Genomic DNA, 18,695 nt, shown 5'->3' on the forward strand with positions numbered 1-18,695 from the left:
GCACAAAAATGGTGAGATTTTAAAGCCAACGCACTTTAGCTTTTGAAATTACGACTCCAATCAATTCAAGCACATCAATCAGTGTTAACCTTAAATTTGATGTCATCTATTCCCTCCACAAATGAATTCGTAATACAGAAGAAGCAAACTCTATAAGGACTCTGCAATTTGTTAAAAAGAATACAGTTAAAGCTGCCTCTAGTAAAACGCTACTGACTGGATTTGCCATCGATGCAATCCAAAGCAAGGTATCTCGAATCCTGCTCACATAAGCGCACCAGGTATAGAAACATGTATTTCAGTAATGCCAAAGAATTTACCTTTGTTTACAAAGAGCACCTTTGTTAACACAAAGTCCAATCTACAATCACTCTACTCTCATTGTCAGGTATTATCTCCTTTCAATGATAAGGCTTAGCTGTTACCCTTACTTCTTCTACAGACTAAGAGAAGATTAAATGAAGCCCTTCCTTTTCTGTAGACTGTTAGAAAATTAATGAAACCCTAACTCGGGACTGTTAGAAAACTAAATGAAGCCCTTCCAGAATAGCCAAAAGCTATTCCATTAAGCTTCAATAGGCTATGTCCTAAACTATGCCAGAGTTATGAATGGATTTTTAGATTTGGGTCTGAAAACTAATTCAATATTTCAGTTGTTCATATTTAAATTGCTTTTGGATAATTTCCATAGGCGGAAAACATTTGGGAATGAACCTAACCCAAAATCTGTGTTATTAAGCGGGTCATGCAATTTTTCAAATTTCAAGGCCGTGTTAGTTTTGTTGTTTCTCACCTCTGAATGGGCTCAACTTGTAAGTCTGAAAAACAGATTTGCAGATGTTAGAGAAAGAACCCATTTCAGATACCATTCGCTGTAAAGAGCCAAATACGAACATTTATGAGGCAAACGGATTTCACTTGACCCTAAAAGTCTTGAGAACCATAATAAAGGAGCAGACTGTTATTTCAAAATTGAAGAGAACAAAGTTTATAATTACTAAATAAATTTCAAATTTAAAAAAAATCAATCCTTATACCTAGTATAGTATTAACTTGTAAAATGGGAAACTAAAAACAAAGCTTGCAGCAGACAAGTATAGAGACAAACGGATTTCACTTGGCCCTAAAAGTCTTGAGAACCATAATAAAGGAGCAGACTGTTATTTCAAGGTTGAAGAGAACAAAGTTTATAATTACTAAATAAATTTCAAATTTTAAAAATACAATCCTCATATCTAGTATAGTATTAACTTGTAAAATGGGAAATTGAAAATAAACCTTGCAGCAGACAAGTATAGATACCATACATGAGGTAGTTTTTAAGGCTTCCAATCAACTCATGCCAAGAAAATAGGGTGAGCCACTTACTGGCATTTCAGAGAATGTGAGAACTGGCTCAACATTAATGCCTAGGCAAGTATGGCTTCAAATATTGGTATATTTTCTTATTAAAATCACTAGCAATACTAAAATAACCAATAAAAAATAAGTATCAAATAATAGAAAGTTCAATTTGAATAATTAACTGTAGTAATTACTATAATTGAAGCTATAGATTCACAATTTCGAAAAACTGAATAATAGACATAAGAGAGGTGGAAACATATGTCTAAAAATACACTAACTTACATATATATATATACATATATAGAGTTTCTTTCAGACATCTTTTAGAAAGTTGTGTTTCTGATAACTATGCTCACACCTGCATTTGAAGACAAGCATCTCACTGCCGCCATTAAAGCAGCCAGCTTATCATGTGAAAGCTTGGCCTTCCAAAAAGGTTTTCTTCTTCTAGAAGCCACCCACAACTTCAGCCATGGCAACATCATATGGAGTGATAGAACGGGAGTGTTTTACAAGGTTGAGCGTGAATAAGCTGAGGACATGCGGGCAGAGTGAAAAATAGTTCAAGTGGGAGATGCAGACATTGGGGCATCTCAGGCTTTTACTTTGCAAAAACTATATTAAATGTTATAGTTTTGTTCATAACTATACTTCCTACATTAACTTATTAAAACATATTGCATGCGGGCAGAGTGAAAAATAGTTCAAGTGGGAGATGCAGACATTGGGGCATCTCAGGCTTTTACTTTGCAAAAACTATATTAAATGTTATAGTTTTGTTCATAACTATACTTCGTACATTAACTTATTAAAACATATTACAAAACATCCACATATAATAAACTTTTTAACTCCCATTATATTTAATGTTTAAACTAACTTACAATACATTACGCATAATGTAAAGGTCTCTTATGCCCTCTGTGGGGCTAATGCCAATTACTCTGTACCAACCAAGGTCAATATAAAAACGGGATTTATTTCATTGATTTTAATAGAAGTGTCATTACATTAGCATCAGACGTATGCTTCCTCGCATCTCAATCAGATTGAACTGCACTGAAATTGTCAAGGGTTCAAGCTTCTCTTTGGACACTCCCTTTGCACAACAGGGCCACACAAATCTGGATTGCCTTCGAAACTGTGTTAACATGCACAAATGAAAAATCGAAGGTTATTGAGCACATACAAAAGCCCGTGGCTATACAGCCATGAAAATGCACTTCCTTTACATTGCCTTTTCTAACTTTAAAAAAATTGACCAAGTCCTTTCCTTCGTATGGAAGTGCATTTTCGTGGCTGTATAGACGTTGCCCATACAAAAGGCCAGGCGATTCAGTCAACATAAATACCAACGATCAGAACTTCGATTACCTCGGATATCCAGTTTGTTGAATTGAAGATGTCTGAAGAAAGGAGAGGAAAGAACCCCATTATTTGAATTAGTGATAATAATAGTTTGAATTAATCTTCCTGCAAATCAGTGATAAGAATAGTTTGATGAAGTGAGACTTACAGAAGGCGGAGAGATTTGATTTGACTGAGCAATGCGGGTATATGCCCACTAAATTCGTTGTGTGATAGGTCAAGCGCGCGCAGTCTTTTTAGGTTCCCCAGAGTTTTTGGTAAATACATAAAAAATGAATTGCGAGACAAATCCCTGAGAAGAATAAACAGGCAATAAGTTAAACCAGTACATTAATTAAGTGGATCCATATACATTGTATACTTTTAAATTTCTTCTTTGTAAAGATCCATTTAATAATTATAGATTCAACTCTAGGTTATTAAATGGTAGGCAAGGATAAAATTTAATTACTTTTTAAACAAATGCAAACTTGGAAACTTTTTAGATTGGCTAGTTTGCATTTCTCATTACTAATGTGGTGTACCTCATCATTAATTAAATGAATCTATGTATACTTACAAATATTTATTTTATTTATTTGTAAGAAAATATTTAATATTTTTAATTTTTAAAATGTATATTCAATTTCATTTAGCCTATTAGTTTAAGTTTCGTACAACTTCAGTTTCACTTAAGTTTCTTTGCAATTTTCTATTAAACTAAAATTTGATATTTTAATTTCTGTATTTTGATAGGCTGGGCCCACTTTTGCCAATGGTATTTTTATTTTTCCCATTGAAATATTAATAAAAATCATTAACATGAAATGTGTAAAGTTATGTATATACTATTTTTCAAATAGATGATAGCTCTTATAGAATATAAGAACATCCAAACTTGTGACCAAGCTCTGATACCAGTTGTTAGCTGTCATGTTTGCTATTACACTAAATGACTGACCTATTAACATCTTAATACAAGCACATGACTTATTGAACACATGAGGCTAAGCATGTTACGAATCCTAAAGGGAAATGTTAAGCACATCCAAAACTTCTTTATGCATAACTTTTGCATAAAATCAGATACAAGAGAAATGCAAAAATATATACTATCTATTTTTTTCACCAAGTTTACCCTTGTAGATGATTTGGTCCCATTAAGAAAATTTCCAAAGAAAAATGCATAAAAGATTCGCCATCTAGTGGCCTCGCACTTCTATGAACTCTTCTCTATATTTGTTGCTAAGCACTGACATTATCAAGGAAAATAATTTTACCTCTAGAAATTTTATTCTCCTCTTAATGCAGCGATAGACACAAATACCAACAACCAATCTTCCATTCTATTATGTGATCTTTTACTAGACATTATTTATTCTCCTTTAGGAAGCAACGTAACAAACACAACAATGCATTCCACCAATCATTTTGGCTTTTCAAACATCCAAAGATTTTTTTTGATGTTGCTCAATCATATTATAACCTACATCAAGATTATAACCGAGAGGAAGAAATAAAAAATTCACACCAAAAATACATATCACAACCCAAGAATTAGAGTATTCTTTGATACTATAATGCTCTGCCAAGGGATCAAAAAGAATTAACCTAAAGTTTTACTAAGTTTGCCAAACATTTTTAAAAAAAAAAGAATAACATATGCATCAATCATAAAGTGGTGGAAGCAATAACATCCATTCATACATAAGCAAACATAATAGATTGCATTCCTTAAATATCCCAAGACATTGAGTCACATTTATATTTAAATAATACTAAGTCTAATAAATAACACATCCACATGAAAGTACAACTACAAGTTCATTCCACTTAAATAATATACATTTGATCCGAATGCCACTTGGCAATAAAATTTGGAATGCTCAATCATCTACTATACATGTCACAGGGTATAAAAGGCTAAAAGAATATACATTTATAAAAATATATTACATCATCCCTTTTGGATCCATGAAACAAAGTACAATACATTAAGTGAAAACATCCATCATAAAGATATAACCATCCGTCATAATACTCAAAGATAGAATGAAAGGAAATGCAGACAAGGAACTCCAGCCATGGCATTAATGAATGGATCTCAAAGGTAAGAGTAAAAAGCACTGTCATCGATTGCGTGGTAACTCAAAAGGGTACACTCCAACTGTGCTAAGGAGATAGTCTCAAGTCCCAAATAGGATATCTATCCCAAAATCAAAAGTAATATCTATGTCAAGGATACCCTAAAAGTAATCTAATTCAAAGGTTTCAAGATAAATCGACATCTAGACCCAGAGGTAAACAGAGACATGTAGGGAATCTACTATTCAGGTGGGCAAGTGTCATCACACAAATCAACTCTAGAGTTACCCTAGTAGTCTAACTTGACCTTAACCCCCTATTGACTCTGTGTGACACTAGTATCCTTTCGTACTGACAATGCATACTAATGATGCATGGTCGCAACCAAGAATTATCTCTACTCCCATCCTAGCACTCAGGGCATGGCTGAGAATATACAAAAGATCTTATTAGGTTCATTTTACTCTCATTTAGTGTAGTGTTTTCACTTATTAAACAACTTACAATGCGTTACATTGGGAGCCACTTTGGGCCCCGACCTCCATTGCAAGCCACTTCTCGACATTATATATAGATAACCTACCCTAAGGTCATAAAAAATATAAATAAATAAATCAAAATTTTTGCCTAAGTCCTATACAAATGATTGGAAAGCATCAAAAGATAATTCACAAAAACCCATCAGTTCTTTACAATCAACTGGAAAGCATCCCAACAATAATTGATAGATGACTTACAATGGTTAAGTCAAATATGTCATACCATTCACCTCAGATTCAGACAAGAACAATGGAAAACCATAACAAAAAATTAATCAAATCTCATCATAGAGCATACTAGACATGTTACCATGGTTGAGTTTTAAATGATTAAAATCAAGTCATTATAATATCACAAACAAAGAAATCCCATGCCTTTGGTAAAACAACCTAAATGGTCAAAACTCTAGTCCACCCAAAACCCAACATAGAAATAATCATACAATAGATAGTGTAGTTTTGTAGTTCTATTAGATTTTGAAAACACATAGTTTGATTTAATAGTAATGTTTGAGTTTCCAATCCATTGTACATTTTTGGTTGGATAACGTTTACTATATTTCTTGATAAGCTTATCACATTTTTTAAACATTTAAGTATGAACGCATCTTTACCATAAACTCACAAAACCAAGATCTTCATAAAGTTTATTGATTTAAAATAATAGTTAACAAATAATTAACTAGTAACTAATTAACATTTTCAAAAGATAAAAATCAATCTCCTAAATAAATGATTTTCTTCTATCCTCCTATTGACAAATTATTTAATTAATAACTAAATTAATTAACTTAAAATTCTTATTAACATATTACATATTTTATTTTTATTTTTATTTTTTTAAAATATTTTTAAAATATTAAAAACCTAATTATAAAAATATATTATTATTAAAATAAATTTAAATTAAATTAAATTTTAAATATCTTAAAATTTTTAATAACATAAAATTAAAATTTTATAAAACTTTTTCACAAAAAAATTCAATATAAAATCCATATTTTAAAAGGCTGCTAGCATGTAAAAGCCGTGTAGCCTTAATGGCTGCCAACAACAATACCAAGTATTACTACTACTATCATAGTCTATATTGTAGTCAGCTCAACACTAATAAGTGCCACCGAGAGGTAAGAAGAAGGGGGGAGGTGGGGTAAAACGTACCTCTCCTCCTTTGTTATTAAATATTTTTTTTCTTTTTTTATATAAAAATCACTTTATATTAAATGAAACAAATCCCCTCCCCAAATCATATATATATGTATGTATTTATGTATGTATGTATATTTTTACAAGATTTCTATCAAACACTCTGATAGGAAAATTATGACAATCAAATTTTCAATAAAAATTTTCAATTTCTTTCAAAACCCCTTCTCGATTTAATTTTCAAATTTTAAATCTACTGTACAAGGATTCTAATGATATTTTAATCTTCCCATATATAGATGAAATCTACCTGCATACCAGTAATTTCAGAATGAAATATGAAAGGTTCATCACAATGAAATTTAGATAAGCAATTCATATTCACAAAGAATATAGGACTATTAAATAACATAATTATCTGGGTGATCAAGACACAAGAATCTACTTGGTTTCGATACTAAATTCACAAACACCCAAAAGATTTTTAGAGAAATCTTTCTCTAAAAACCTTCTCTCTAAAATTCCTTCTCCAAAAGTCTTAGTCATTTTTTTGTGAAAATGAACCCTCTATTGCTGATAAGGAGTTCTCTCCTAAATTTGGGGCACTAATAGTGCGATCGCCAGAGGGAACTCCTTGATCACAACCCTTTAACTCTTTATTATCTTTTCTTTTATGTTTTCATGCAAGCTTTCTGCAATATAAAATATCTTTATTGAATTTATTTGTTTTCTCTTTGTAATTAATTTATTATATTTAATCTCATGCATAAACTTTATGCAATTTAATTAAAATAAACTTTATTAAATAATTGCTTACTCTTTCTTATTAATTTTTGAAACATTTTTAATATTTAATATTTATTAACTCAAATAATAATATTTAGCATTTATTTAAAAATTATCTCCTAAATATATTATTATTAAATTAATTAAATATTATTATGCTCTCAAAATAAATTATAATTTTGTCTTTAAATTTAATTCTTTTTATTTAATTAGTTACCAATTAATTAAATATGATTAAATATTTGAAAATATCATAACAATTTTCCTTTAAATTAAATCATTAATTTAATCTTTAATTTGACTTAAATTAATAGAAAAATCACCAAAGACCTATAAGACAAAATACAAAAACCCATCATAAAATACTACATACAAGATTAAAATCAAGGGTTATAATCACGAATTTATGTCATACGATAGATTCAGAAGGGTAATCATCACAGGTACTTGTCCTAATTTTCTAGGATAGATGGTTTAAAGGTTAGGATTTGGACTCAAGAATTTATCTCCCTCCTCTTACCATTGAGATACTGCAATAGGGTACACTCATCCTAGAAATTCGGGGAAATCAATACCTGATACCTGCAATTTGCACAAAATTCATGCATGTTCAAACATGTATATACTAAGCTAAACAAGAAATGGAAGAAAGTGGTGCATCATGTAGATCCCAACTAGTAGGTGACTATGACTCCCTTCCTTAACCACATTAGAAATGTCATACATAAAGAAACACAGACACACACACCATACACATTTTTTATGGGGTAAGTATCCATAAGAAAACACGTATAGATAATCTACCTAACTAATCATCATCAAATAACTAAAATCACTATAATAATCATCATCAAGGTATAATCATGAATACATGAAGTAACTTGTACCAAGCAGTTTCGTCATAAAATCAAATCAATATGAAAACAATATCTGATAATCTGAAAGATAATGCTGCTAATCATCAAATATAAATTGGCCTAAAAGAGTTCCGCAATAATAAGAAGATGTAAACTAGGGGTAGGCACTATAGATACCACAATGAAAAATAGACTATACACCACTAAGGTCCCATTTGGTTGCTGGCATAAGAGATGGGAATTATAATTGAAAATGAAAATGAGAATGTGAATTGAGAATGGGAAATGGAAATTGCAATTCCCCTCTTGTTTGGTTCTTTAGCTTATTCATTTTGTCATCTCATAGCTTTACATCTCTAAATGGATCATAATCTTAAACAATAGCATTAATAAAATCCATAATTTTTCTATACACCCTCCACTTCTCCTTCTTCATCTCTTTCTCTTGTACAAAGAATTCATTTCTAATGATATCCTTAGTGTAATAGAATTTATACATATGGGTTTTTGCCTTAGTTCTTATTTGAACATTTCGTAGGAACCCTCAAGGTCTGAGATTCTTCCATGAGATTTTTCCATATTATACTTATCTAAAAGAAATCCTAGAAGCTTCCACCCCCTTTTGGTGATGACAAATTAATGTGTTATGGTGAAACTAGGAAAAATTGTTCCCCTTGAACTATTTGTTAGCTACTCCTATTGTAGTCCTCCAACCTACCATAGAAATTCTACAACACATACCTTAAGAGGGACTTGGAAAGGTAGCACATGGTAGTTTCCTTGAAAACAATGAACTCTGAAAAGTGTAGATACTAGGTATGGGATGACATCTTCCCAATTGTAGCTCACCTTCAAACTAGTAGCATATTCCTTAGGTCTGACTAATTCCAAGAGGACCTTGGGAATCCAAGGATTATCTAGAGATAACAATGTTCTCATTTTTAAAGTGAAATATCTATCAAACCTTACAAAAATAGCATCTATTACCTCCCAAGACATATTAACACTCCACAATTATACTGGTGGCTTCTCCCCTTCATGTTCCTTTCCTATCTTCATCTCCTTCTCAAACATAGGAACTCCCTTAAAAATGCATATGCACATAAGCAAGGAGTACCATCTAAAGGGCTTGTGAACTCTTCCCTTACTCATTCAAATCAATCCATTGTGAATTTCGTAACTTTTTTTCTAAAGTGAGAAACCTCACATATTCATTATGTGAATAAGAGAGTGTCATATATATTGTGAGATCTAATGGTCTGAAAATTAGGTGAGCATTTCATCTCCTTCTATTCCATTAAGCATGTCTTCAAGTAAAAGGAACACACCACATGGCTATAAGTCAATGCATTGAAAGAAAACTTTGTTGGGCCCACACTTTTTATCATATTTCAAGAGAAAATCCCACAACTGAAACTTTGTTAAAGAAATTTAATTAAGAGGAGATGCCATCTTGGAGAAAAAATAAAGGGCTTCAAAGAGGTTTAAATTTTACGTAGGGTTTCCTGCTGAAAAATTTAGAAGACATTACAAGGGCTAACTAAAAACACCAATTTTATCTTAGGATAATGATGAAATCTCAAACAAAACTTAGCCCTAAAAATGTGGCTAATAGATAGGATAACAACATTTGAATTGATTAACTTTGAAAATAGGAAACCTACTAATGAAATTATATTTCGAGCTATAGCTACTATTGGATCATCTAGGAAAGCAAGCACGATTGTTTATGATTATGATGAACTCAAAAGACTTGCACCCGAGGTGAAATAATTGAAGGAACTTGAAGCATTAATTTTGAAGAGATTTTCAAACATTAGGAACATACAAAGGGAAGATAAATATTTGGTCTCATGTGTGAACTATAATAGTGATTGGATTACTAATATCAACCATACAAACCATATGATTGGGGACAATGATAAATTCATAACTATGGAGCCCTATGATGAAGGTCCAGTTAAATTTGAAAATATTTCTCCCTGCACAATTAGAGGTAAAGATATAATTGGTTTAGCTGATGATATTACCTATGAAATATTTGTAAAGCTGATGGATTAAAGTATATGTTTCCAAGAGTATCTCCATTGAGTAATAAAGGATTCAAATTTGAATCTAGTAATAAAAAATACAAAATATATAGAAAGACTAGTAAATTGATTATTACTAATGAATAAACAAAAAAAAAACATTTTTCAAGCTAAATACTATAATTCGTCATTGTTTGATTGAAAAAGTAGAAGAAATATGGTTATGGAATAGGAACCACTGTTACGTGAAATTTTATAATCTGGTAAAAGTTAGTAAAAAGAGAAGTGTTAAACCACTTTCTAGCCAACTCACTTTGTCAAGAGTGACTTATACCTTGTGATGGTGAGCTCTTTACTTATCACCTTAGGCATCTTTTCTCACCCGCTAGTTTTGATGACTCGCTGGCTGCCTCAGACATGTTTGATTCGCTTGCCTCTACCATATGGGTTTCTGCTCTCCTTTCTATTCCCCACCATTTGCCTCTCTCTCTCACAGCTAACCATTGAAATGCATGTCCTATGAATAAATGGTTTGATGTTGACTGAAAGGCTTTCCATCACTATGTTCATGTTGCCTTTGAGGCTCAGTCTCCTGCCTTTACCCATCTACAAGTTTCTTATCTATGTTTTCTTCATCATAAGGAACATTCCTTTGCCTCTTTTTAGTGCAGATGCCTTTGCTCCAAGCTTATCCAAAATCCCTAGATCTTCTAGCATACTCTTTTCCCTCGTTGCTCCCCCCATCCTCCACTCTTGACTATCATTCTCTGACCTCCCATATCACAATGCTTTATGACATTCCTGGGCAGCCTCCTCTCTACTCCACTCCACCTCCCCACTGCCATTTGTTCACCTATTCTAGCATTATGGAGGCCATCAGATCTTTGAGATGTAACAGAGCAGCTGATGAAGAGGATTTTCAGGTAGAACTTTTCAAACTTGGTGCTTTAGTTCTTAGATCTTACCTTCCTACACTCTTGAATAGAGTGGTTTGCACTGGGTTTCTTGATTCCTTGTCTAGACATGTTGTTTACCCTATTCACAAGTCTGGGCCTATTTCTGATCTAGGAAATTAAAGAACTATTATGATTGGTCATTCTTTTGCCAAACTTTATGCCACTGCTCTGAACTCCATGTTATCCAGTGAGCTTGATAGACGGGGATGTAAGACGAGATGTCAGGCTGGCTTTCAGGCAAACTACCACACTATGGATCATGTTTTTACACTTTCGGCTATCATTGAGGAGGCTAGACACCACTCTCAGAAGGTCTATTGTTATTTTGTGGACTTTCATAAGGCTTTTGATTATGTTCCTAGGTTGGCTTTATTTCAGTGGCTTCAGGAGATTGGGATCTCAGATATGTTACAAACTTCTATTTTGAGACTTTATGAGAAGGTTACTGGTAGGCTTAGAACTTCAAAGGGCTTTTCTGATCTATTTCAGTGCACCATTGGCATGAAGAAGGGTTGTCCTCTTTCCCCTACACTGTTTGGCTTATATATTGATGATTTGGAGGATTTCCTTATGAAATCCTCTCAACCAGGAGATGGGTGTTATTTACATCAGGTTTTGATCTCTATTATCCTCTTTGTTGATGATGTCATTCTCTTGGCCTCTTCTCTCGATAGCTTATAGAGACTCCTTGATACTCTTGCTTTTTTCTATACTTAGTGACAACTTGTGGTTAATGTATCTAAGACACGAGTTATGGTCTTTAACTTTTTAAAGACCTCTCATATCCATTTCTTCTTCTAGGGGAAGGAGGTTGAGATTACTCCCTCTTACATGTATCTTGGTGTGAAGTTCTCAAAACCACATTTCAGTTTGATACTTGCTATTCAGTCCAGAGTCAATGGTATGGGCTCCCTAGCTTTGCTGGAGAGACAATGCTTCAGGAATCATTTTTAGGATATTTCATCCAAGTTGTCCCTTTTTGACTCCTTGGTTTGTCTAACAATCCTCTATGGCTATGTGGTTTGGGGACCTTCTCTTATTTTTTTTGATTGGGCTTCTACTGAGCGAGTCCAAACACTGTTGTTGTGTCGTATCATTGGGTGTCACAGATTCACCCCTTAGAGCATTATTTTAGCAGAGGTTTGGTGCTCATCCTCTCAAACTTGCCATTATTTTTTACTTGATTTGGTTTCTTCATCAGCTTCGTGGTTTTATGGAGACAGGTGCTGATCGACATAGATACTCTTTTTTGGCATCTTGTTCTTCGGTGGAGATTATGAGATCTGACACTTCTGCTAGATCAAGATGCTGGTACACTTAGGCCACCTCTTTTTTGGGTTCGATCGAGATTGAGATTGATCATCTTCCTCCCTATCAATTTTTGTTGGATTCCCCAACTCATCTTCTTCCCTCTCATCAAGAATTGAATGAGCATGTCAGACAGGATATCTATAGGCAGTATATTACCACTACTTGGTGTCATCCCCTGGGTGGTTTGCAACCTAAGATGGCCTTCTATGTAGAGCATTTTCTTGTTATTTAGGATGGTATTGTTGTTCACCCTGCCTATCTTTACTGACATTGGAATCATGCATTACGATGCTCTTTGGGCTCTTTTAGGGTTCGTTCTCATCGTCTTAGGGCTCAGACTCATCACCATATAGATCAGACTGATCACCATATGGATCAAGCTGATCGATTATGCCAATTATGCACTTTGATGGAGGTTGAGACCGAGACTCACTTCATATTTTGTTGTCCTCATTACTATGAGATCAGAGGGAGATTCTTTTTCCTTTTAAGAGATTGTTCTTCTCTCTCGATGTTCTTTAGTTATATTGATCATCAATGTTTAGCACTTTATCTTCAGGAGGCCACCCATCTTCGAGAGAATACACTGCAGTCCTTTCATCAGAGATAGACTTCTGATCAGCTCATTACCACCTTTTTCTCTCCCTTGTCTCCTCCACGAGGTTTGAAAAGGCCTTCCACTACTTCACATTCCAAATCTATCAAACATTGTACCAATCTCTACAGGCAGCATCAGTCCTATAGGGGTTCTTCACGACATCCGAAGACAATGGATTGTCCACAGATGTACCTCTCTATTATGGATTTCTTTGTGAAAATGAAGGACCCTTAGTCCTTACCTTGTCTTTCTTACTTCTTGTTTCTCTGTTCCTTTTAAGTCACCGTTTGGTGCCTTTGCTTGGCTGGCTCTTCTATTTGTATGCTCAATCCCATAAACCATTTTGGTTTTTCGTGGACATTAATAATTTTATCTTATCTTATCTTATCTTGTTATAAGTATCTCAAATTCTATTATAGGAAACCTTAAATTAGAGGATTTTAATCATACTTATGAAGTGTTCACATTGTTAAGTGATATACAATGAAGTCTTACTATAAACTACTTTATAAAGGGATTTTAAATCTTGTTGAAAGTATTATGAATACAACAAGAGAAAATAGACCTATAGTATGTACTCCTCAATCCTAATCAAAACCTTGATATTCAATCATTAACTTGAATTAAATCATGCAACCTCTCTGCAAATAGCTCTATTATAGCAACTCAACCACATCAACAATTTTTTCACAACTGCTACTGCAACAATCCTCTTACACTTCTTCTCATAGAAATTGTCTTCTCTCCTTATAATATATCTTTACCTTTGAGATGAGAACTTAATTAGGGTATCTATTTCCCTCCAATTAAATTTTCAATCTTAACTAATTTGTATAAAATGGAAGTCCTTACCAAGTTGGCCAAATTAAAATGAAAGTTGACATTTCCAATGTGAAATATTTTTTTGATTTATATTTCCCAAAATATTTCTTGAATCCATACATAGATCTATACCCATATGATTTGAGTGAATGGAAGTATGTAATAGATAAAAAATTTAGAAAAATAAAACTTCAACTATATTGAGTGAATGGAAGAAGGAGATTTATTAACATCCACAAAACCAATGATCTAAAAGACCAAGAAAAAGAAAGTTATTCTTCCATATTAAATATTTTCTATGTTCTAGGTAAAAAATTTATTATTATTATTATTATTATTATGTAATAATGCCTCTTTATTAAGATGTCTTTAAATTATCTTCAAACATCCTTATACCAATTCATATTTGTTTGAAAGCTGGTCCTCCTTAACAATTAGAACAATTAGAAATTTCAGCCAAATTAGATCTAAGTGTTTTCTATATTTTTATTTTTATTTAAATTTTTCTAAACTCACAAAAAATATTTTAATTTGGGTCTTATATGAAGGGTGCTAAAAATATCAAACAAAAATGCACATGTATAGAAATTATTTAATTTGGGTTTGATATTTTAATGAGGGTCAAGCCTAGAAATAGAGCTCGGTAGGGCCACCAAAAAATATTTCATGTATACATATCTTGACAGCATCATAGGCCTATAGGTAACATAACATATCTATATGTAGCTTTGCAATGCTAAAAAAATTTATACACATTTTCTTACTTTTCCACTTTTCCTCTTCTTCTCGGGAGGTAAGGACTAAAGCTCTATAGAGCTCTCGTGTACCTTGTTAGAACCTTCCAAATTAGTTCACTTTTACTAGGGAATACAACTCTCAATATAGAAAGAGTTTTTTTAATGCTAAAACATATATTCTTCAATTAGATGGGTATCTACATCCACTAAAATCCTTGATTTGTCTCTAAGATTGGTTATGTACATTCATAGGCATAAGAACATTGGAATTCAGTTACAAAAAGCATGATTTCTCACATTAGCGAGACTCTTTGTACTTATCATATATATGCTCTTATGTCTCAAAGTTTTTGCTTCAAATTATTAAGCTCAATAACACACGTTTTTCTATAATTTTACAAAGAGGGTCCCAACACACAATGAGATAATAATAATTCAAACATTGACCTTGTGAAAATTGAGGAAGAAAAGAAGGGGAACAATTATTGAAAATCAATAGCATCATATAAATGACAAGAAAATAGAATTTGTTCAATGGCTTGCATTTGATCAGAAGACTTCTTTATATAATGTCAGATAAGTGTTGATTCATTAATGATAGGATATTAATCAACTTATATTTGACATCATGTAACATGAGAGTTGGCCTATTAGAATATTAATCACATGATATTCACCAAGCTCTCTAGAGTAATGGACTATCAAAAACATCAATTGAATGATGATCACCAAGTACTCAGTGTGGTATTGGCATATCAAAATATCAGGGCAAGATATTCACCAAGTACTAAAAATATATCTATACAAGAAACTAGTAGAGAATCATATTAATGATATCTAATGCCTAGTTGTTTATTTATAAGATAAAGCCTTTACATGAAACAATCACACAAAATGAATCATGCTACAAGTTATTGTGAGGACGTCACTTTACAACAACTTCTCCCAATTCAAGTGAAATCATTTTGAAGTTTTCACTCCTTAATGATTAACAAAGGTTTTATAAATTTGTAATATATATAATGTACAATAATCAATTTATCTGAGATATTTCCTCAGATTTTACAATCATACCAAGCCCTTTACAAAAATGATCCACCTTTGTCTTAGCAACTGGCTTGGTAAGAGTGTCTAAAATTTAATCCTTTGTACTAATATATTGCAACTTGATTATATCCTTCTCAGCCATGTCTTGAACATAATGATATGGTATCTTGATGTGTTTTGATCTATTATGGAACACTGGATTAAGAGATAACTTGATGCAGCTCTGGTTATCACAATAAATAGTAGTAGGTGGAAGTGGATTTCCAAATAATCCAAATAGAAGCTTTCTCAACCATACAACTTCTCTTGCTCCCATCAATGCAACTATGTACTCAGCTTCTCTGGAACTCTGTGCTATTGAAGACTTGACTAAACCAAGATATCATCACTAAACCCAAGGTAAAACAACATCCTAAAGTGGTCTTATGATTCTTTGAATTCCTTGTCGAGTCAGAATTTGTATATCAACTTAAATTTAGTTTAGTTTTTGTGTATTTGAGACCATATCTAATTGTATCAGTAAGATACCTGAGAATGTGTTTTGTTGCTACTAGATGAGTTTGTTTAAGTTCACACATTAACTAACTAAGAATATTTATAGCATAATAAATGTTAGGTCATGTGTTTACCAAATACATTAATGAACCAATTATCTATCAATATAGATTAGAATCAACATTTTCAAAATCTTCTATTGCTTCTTTTACTTTCTTGAGGATTATTTCCATAGGAGTCTTCATTGCCTTGCTATCCAACATGCCAAATATTTTTAGTAGATCTAGATTATACTTCCCTTGATTTAAAAAGATTCCAATTGAATGTTGCCATATTTCTAGTCCCAAGAAATAGTGCAATATTCCTAAGTCCTTCATTTTGAATTTGGATGTAAGACCTTGTTTTTTATAAGATAAATAGGTTTTGCAAGGACCCTGAAACCCAAAAGTAATTACATAAACATGGATGAAAATAAGCAAGAGAAGCCCAACCAGAATAAAACAAGTCTAATGGCTAATAATAAGCACGAGGGCCAGCCAACAATAGAGGCCAACAAAAAGGCTAGAAAAACTAACTATCTTTAATAGAACTTAGTAAAAGCTAGAACCAAAGTCAAAAATGAAACAACAAAAATATAGAAAGATAGAAGAAGAGGGCTACTCTTCATTCTTCTTCTCAAGATCCTACATGGTCTGGGAAACCTCATAGATCTTCTAGTGCTCCTCGGCCATCTACTCCTGGACTTTCTCTATTTCATGGTCCAAGCTGGCAAACCTAGATGTACGACCTTGTTTACATTTGTCAATAAGATGATCTTCTACTATAATCAAAAGGTCATCAACATATAAAACCATAATCAACATATCCCCCTGTGTTACCTTGTAATATAAATTAGGATCTGCAATGTTTTTAGAGAAGCCAAGTTTAGTTAGATGAAGATCTATCCATTCATACCAAGCTTGAGGATCTTGTTTTAATCTGTATAAAGCCTTTTTTAATTTGCATACATGAGTTTATTCATTGTTACTTCAAATCCTTCAGGTTGTTCAAGATAAACTTCCTCTTCTATAACACCATTTAAAAATGTAGTATTTACATGCATTTGGTGAATTGTCCATCCCTTGGATGTAGCAATGGCTGAAATAGTTCAGATAGAGGTATATCTAGCTACTAGAGAAGAAGTTTCCTCAAGGTCTATTCCTTCTTTTTTTTTAAATTCTCTTGCTACAAACCTTGCTTTGTATTTATCAATACTTCCATATGCAACATGTTTAATTTTAAATAACCATTTAGAGGAGACAACCGATTCACTTTTGGGTCTAGGAACAATATCCCAAACATCATTTTTAAGTATGGAATTATATTCTTTTGTCATGGCATCTTTCTAATTTTGATGTTTTATTGCTTCTTTTACATTAGATTGGTTCAAATTTGGAGATTTCATTCATTAATGCAATGTAACTAGAGTATATGTTAGGAAATTTTCTTTCCCTAATGAAATCTAAGGGAATGGAATTGTTCTCTTCAATTATCTTTCTGGCCCATAGTGGTCTTTTCTTTTCTTCAAAAATGTCAGTAATGTCCATAGGTTCAATTGAGTTATCTTCCTCCAGTAGAAACTCCCTCTCATTGTTAGAGTTTTGTTCTTCTAGAGTTTCTTCTGAATTTGACTCATTTTCATCTTTAGATCTTTTAAAAGTCAAATCATCATCAAAAATTACATCTCTACTTAGTTCAATATTTCGTTGTCCAAGAATATAGATATGATAAGCTTTGGAAGTTTGATTGTATCCTACAAAGATTTCCTTCTTTCCTGAGGGCTCTAGTTTTGTTCTCTTCTCCTTAGGGATGTGCAAATAGATAGGGCAACAAAAAATTCTTAGATATTTAAGATCAAGTTTCTTCCCACAAGATGCCTATTTAGGGGTCTTGTATTCAAGATTAGAGTATAGACATCTATTTTGAAGGAAAAAAATAGTATTTGAGGCTTCTCCCCAAAGAAAAGTTTCAAGATTTTGATCATGAAGCATTGCTTTAGCAGCTTCAACTATAGTTCTATTCTTTCTCTCAGCTATTCTATTTTGTTGAGGATTATAGGGAATCGAACACCCCCTCTTGATCCCAATAGTTTTAATAATTTATAAAGATGTTATAAATCTATTCTTTACCATTGTTTGTTCTAAAAAAATTTATTTTCTTTCCAGATTGATTTTCTACAAGGGCTTCAAACTCTTTTAATTTTGTTAGAATTTCTTCAGACTCTTTACTGCGAAGAAAATAGATCCAAATCCCCCTAGATAAATCATCCACAAATATGATATAGTATGGAAACATCCTAGTGAAGGAACTAACGTAGGAGCACACAAATATGAGTGAATAACTTTTGGAATTTCTCTAGATTTGCTTTGACTCTTTTGAGATGTAGTTTTAATATTCTTCCCCGGAGCACAAACTTTATAGTTTCCTACATGGTACATATGAAGATTAGGTAGACCCATTACCATTTTACCTAGAGAAGGTAATCCTTGGAAATGAAGATGACCTAATCTACTGTACTATATTTCATTTTCTTTGAAAGAATCATGAAGTAGA

Source organism: Cupressus sempervirens, chromosome 11 (genome assembly GCF_028749045.1).
Source record: "Cupressus sempervirens isolate cs-2001-9-10 chromosome 11, ASM2874904v1, whole genome shotgun sequence".
Classification (NCBI taxonomy): Eukaryota; Viridiplantae; Streptophyta; class Pinopsida; order Cupressales; family Cupressaceae; genus Cupressus; species Cupressus sempervirens.